Here is a 6,020-nt window from a genome sequence, read left to right on the forward strand (position 1 = left end):
CCAAGGATCCTTGGTAGTGATGTGGACACATCTTGTCCATACATCACACCTTGAAGATGGAGCCTCACCAACTCCAAGGTGTGATGTATGGACAAGATGTGTCCACATCACTACCAAGGATCCTTGGCCCAAGTATACCCATATTCCTCTATATATATATATATATATATATATATATAAATAGTATTTAATTTGGACACGTCGATTTTGTAATCAGTCTGATACGTGTCATATTAACAACACATCAGTTAATAATATTAGTAAAATTATAAAGAAAATAGAAATTCTGAGACATAAAACACTTTCCTTAAAGAAATATTTATCCCACTTGATATTCAATTTTATTTCGAATTAATGCCAATTTTTTTTCTCATGATACAATAGAAAAATTAAAAATTTCAGCAAGAAAATCTGAAAAATTTTCACCAACTCTTTGTGAAATAAGTTTGTAGAATTGTAGTATTGCAGATCTTTTTGAGAGAAAAGTTTTGAGAAAGAAATAAAATCTAGATATCTGAAATCATAAACTATTTATAGGTATGATAAGGTGCTTCCAACAGCCATAACTTTTCAAAACACCCTTGGAAAAAACAGACATTTTTCAACAGTCACATGTTTGTACATATTTTGATAAATTTAAAATTTTAAAATAATCATTAAATGTTATTAAACCTCTAAAATAATGCTCAAATATCTGATGTGGGACTATCTTGTTTTTACAAACAAATACTAACAGAAGAAATATAGATACTTGTTTATTCACAGTAGAATCTTGTTTTGGTTCTCTAATAAATAATGACAAAGTATATTCAATCCATTTCCAGTTGACGAGATAGAACATATAGATATAGCCTACGAAATTGAATTGCTCACATTTTCAGGGATTTTTTTTAAAGAGATCGAGTAATTCTATCAAAATAAACAATAATACATGCTGAATAGCAGGTTTACTAATTCACATCATTAAGTGAGTTAAGAATAAGAAATAGCGGTTAATTTTATTATAAAGAAAACTATGTTAATGCTCTCTGATGCAACACTAAAGAAAAACTATGAAGGTTAATGTAAGTTTACATGACAAGTAATTCCCTTTAGTACTTTTAATTCAAAATAGACTAACAAGTAATGCGCTTTAGTCCATTTAATTCAAAATAGACTAATATGTAAATCATTTTTTGGTCGAACAACATTGCTATATTTTTATGAACTCTGTGCATAACGTGCATAACGAGCGCACGTTTGCTAGGTCGATCATTCTTGTAATTTTCCTCGTCAAACTTTGAGTTTAGATGGGTAGTAACTAGAAATCATTATACTTTGTACTTCTTACTCTCACTCTCCGGTGCCCATAAACAAGAACAACGTCTACGTCACCAAGCGTGGCCCTTCAGAAAAGCAACACAGATGGACCAATCTCATCACGCCACCACTGACTTCTCCATGCTCCCCAGTCCTCTCATAATCAACCAATGACGTAAATACCCTCAAACTCGCGATCTCTTCGCAGTCAGGTTAATATTGTCGTAGTTTATAGTAAAAAGCCATCAAAAATACTCATTTAGCAATCACATATTAAAAGCTGCTTTCATTAAAAGTTATTTCCCAAAGGTTGAGGATTAGTTTAGAATTATTATTTTTTGGAGTACTTCTACTTATATTTTTGACCAGTAATCAATTATATTACTTGCTAAAGTTTTTCTAACACACTTATTGAAATTGATTCCCCTTTCAATGATATTAGTTTCTACTTTTTTTAGTTTATATACCGTATATGGCCTTTATATTTTGACAATAATTTTTAACCACAATTTTGCCAAACATCTTAACTGCATTTGAAAGCAGCTTTTGATATATGGTTGTTAAATATCTATTTTCAACAACTTATACAAACCCCAACAATATTAAACTGTCCCCTAAGATTATTATGATATGTAAACTGAAAAGACAAAAGTTACTTTTTATAATCTACTTATATAAGCAATTTATTATAAACTCGAATAGTATCAAACTGACCCTAAGACCAGAGCCGGTCCTGGGTTTTCTAAGGCCCAGGGCAATTTTTCTAAGTGTGCCCATTTATACAAATTAAACAAACAGATAAATAAATTATCGATTAATTAATTTTATTAAATGTATCAATTACTCATATAAATCAATCTAAACTAAACTCAACAGCCCATACATTCTCCACATCAAATCCAATACAATCAGCATACCACAAAATCAAATCCAAACAAATAGTGTTACTTAAACTAATGATTACATTATTATTTAATAATTATACTCCTAAATAATTGTTTAATAGTATAATAAAAAATTTAAATAACTATTAAATGTATGTTAATAATATTATAAGTACTAATATTATTATAAGTTAAAAAAATTTAATCATAGTGCGATAAAATAATTTTTAATGGTTATATGTAATTTATTAAATAATATAATATTATATACAACAACATATCCACGTGCAAAGCACGTGCATTATACTAGTATCATAAAAGCAGAAATTCTGAGGGCTATCTATGTCATTTAGCAATTAATCCAGTAAAAGTAGAACAGAAAGGGTAAACCTTAGAAAACCCCCCATAATGTTTGACTTTTTTTAATTAATCTCTTTAACCACGTATTATCACAATTGGACTTTGCTGAACCTTATTAAAAGTTCCTGGGAGCTTTCAAAAATTAAATTTGAAAGTTAGGAGGCTTTCTACAACGATATAATGTTAAAGTTTGGGGGTTCTCCTAAGCAGAGCCGGTCCTGGGTTTTCTAAGGCCCAGGGCAATTTTTCTAAGTGTGCCCATTTATACAAATTAAACAAACAGATAAATAAATTATCGATTAATTAATTTTATTAAATGTATCAATTACTCATATAAATCAATCTAAACTAAACTCAACAGCCCATACATTCTCCACATCAAATCCAATACAATCAGCATACCACAAAATCAAATCCAAACAAAAAACCACCAAAATTGGATTACTAATAAGAGACATCAAAGGATCAAACTAAAACACAAAACCCAATCACACGCACCCAAATCGCATAAACGCTGGGCTCCGACTATCCCCAAATAAAACTGTATGCATCTCAATTCTCTCCAAAACAGAAAACCCAGAAGAAGAAGAAGAAGAACAACAACAATAATAATAATTCAGCAAAAAAAAAACATAAAAATTTCTGCAGAAACAATTGCATCAAATCTAGAAACCAAAAGAACACCGATGGATGATGATGATAGAACTCACCGCCGATGAGATAACCCAAGGCGTTGATGATCTGAGAAGTGAGAACAAACAAAAAAAGATCTCACAATTCAATAATTTATTCAAGTGATGCTCTTTTTTACTTTTTTTTAATTAGTCAATTAACTCACCAATAAAGAACTCCCCTTCAACGTTTTGGGGGCGTCGCTGGCGAATCCGTGCTGCTCTAGCGTAAATCAAAACTTTTCGGCTGGTATTTCGGGTTGGGAGCGGGGTCCGAGGCCGGTATTTCGGGTTGGGAGCGGGGTCGGAGGATATGAGGGAGGTGAAGTGGTGGAGGGCAGTGGAGGAGGGGGTAGAGGGAGAGGAGGTTAGTTTTGAGGAGGACTGGAGGAAGGAGAAAGGTTGAGGACTGAGAGAGAAATAAGAGAAGATGAAAAGATGTTTGTGTAGATAAAAGTTTCACAGAGATGTCAGCCTATAGCACGGAAAACTAAGGGTTTCTTGGGAGAGGAACAAAAATATTTAATTAGAGCAAGGGAATTAATAAGAGAAAAGAATCTGGTTTCAATTTATAAAGCAAATTTATTTAAAAAAAAAATTAAAAAGGGGGATTTGCCATGTGGGTTTGCAGTGATAAGAGATTTAATAGATAGTATAGAAGATTGTGCCCCCCTCACTTGTGGGCCCCGGGCTGTAGCCCTGGTAGCCCTGGCTTAGGGCCGGCACTGCCTAAGACCATTCATGATATACAAATTGAAAAAAATAAAAGTTACATTTTAAAAACATTCTAAAATTGCCTCTAAGTGGCTGTTTGGTTTGTTTCCTTAATATAGAGAAATGCAATTCCATGTAAAGAAACACACGTTTTGAGTTTTCCAAACTTTTCCAAGAAATAGATTGTTTTGTTTTGGTTCGCACATAAAAAATGGTGGGAAACCAATGTATTTATTTTTCTTGTGTTTGGTTCGCATAGAAAAGAAAGAAAAACTTTTACAAACAAAGCAGAGAAGGAAAAAAATCTGACATATGACAGAGTTTTCATCAATTTCACTTGGTTGGGGAAGGAAATCGGAGAGGAGAAAAAATCTTAGTTGGCGGCGATTTCAGCAGAGTTTTTCCTCTTCCATTCGAGCGAACCAAAGCGGCACAAAGAAATGGACGGAAACAAAAAAGCTGACGTAGAGGGCTAAAAATCTGGCGTGGAGGGGTTTTCTGATTTTTCCACCCCTTATAATAAGGAACCAAACAGCCCCTAAAAGCACTCATGTAGAAGAAAAAGCTAAACACTATCACCAACTGCTTCTTACCATCAATAAATAAACAGAAGTATCAAAAAAAGCAAATCACCGAACGGATTCTCAAATCTCCCCCAGGGCAAATTTGTCAACAACCTTTTCATTTGTGGCTCTTAATCAGCACCCCGTAATTTCCTCAAATTCAATCTCCATCTTCCAAAAATACCCTTACATTTCCCCAACCTCTCCTCCCCCACCGCCAGCCTGTCCTCCGACTTCCCTCCTATAAAAACCCTCCCCCCTCTCTCAATTCTCCAACAGAAAAGCAATCTCAGCAAATCAAGAACCGAAATCAACAAAAAATTCAAAGCTAAAATAAAATTCGAATCCTTACCTTAAAATGGGGATATGCGTATCTTGCAACGCCAATGCAGTGGCCCCCGCATCGACGGCGAAGCTAATCCTCGCCGATGGTGAGCTAGTCGAGTTCGATCACGCCGTTAAAGTCTCAGCCATTCTCGATAAGAACTCCGATTGCTTCATCTGCGACGCCGACGACATGGAGTTCGACGGGTTCGTCACCGCCGTTAGATCTGACGGGGAGCTTAACCCCGGCCAGATCTACTTTGGCGAGATCGATGGCTGAAGCGGCCGGCTTTCATGCGGAGGATTAGGCGGCGCCTCGCCGTTGTTAAAGCGAGCGGGGCGTTGGTTAACGGAACGCCGTTGGTGTTTGGCGTTGGGGAGAAGAAGAAGGAGAGGACGAAGACGGTGACGGGGAGGAGACGGAGGTCGAGTGGCAGAGGTCGTAATTTTGTGACGGATCTGTGTGCGATTCCGGAGTGAGGTGAAAACGAGGGATTTTGAGAGAGATTCTTTTGTTTTTGAGAAGATTCGAAAACAAAGAGCTGCTCCGAGGGATAAGGATTTTTTTTTTTTTTTTTTGAATCCATTGTTCCGCGGGAAACGGGAACGGGGCTTCTGTTAATTTTGTTGTATATATTGGGAAGTACATATAATTTAAACAAGGCGTGGAACTATTGGGCATGATCTCATATTTTTGTTTGAGCATTTTTTCCGGTAACGATGGGAGGGTGATTGATAGTTGTGATGGTGATAGTTGTCATAAGTATATTATGAGCTAAACTTAATCGACAATTTAGAAAAGCCTACTCCGTGTGGATTGTAATGGACTATTGAAAGGTAATCCACCCATTTTAAGAAAATTATATATCGAGAATGACAATTTCATTTGCTGGCTCTAGGACTGTCCAAAAAGCCCGCGGCCCGGTCCGAGGTCAGCTCGGAAACCCGGGCTAGAATCGGGTCTGGGCCCGGCTCGAAATAGTAAATATATAAGTATATTCTCTCTTATATATGTATATATCTCTTATATAATTATATATAAGTATATATAAGTATACAGTATTGGTCCGAGGTCAGCTCGGAAACCCGGGCTAGAATCGGGTCTGGGCCCGGCTCGAAATAGTAAATATATAAGTATATTCTCTCTTATATATGTATATATCTCTTATATAATTATATATAAGTATATATAAGTATACAATATT

The sequence above is a fragment of the Asparagus officinalis genome, chromosome 7 (assembly GCF_001876935.1).
Source record: "Asparagus officinalis chromosome 7, Aspof.V1, whole genome shotgun sequence".
Classification (NCBI taxonomy): Eukaryota; Viridiplantae; Streptophyta; class Magnoliopsida; order Asparagales; family Asparagaceae; genus Asparagus; species Asparagus officinalis.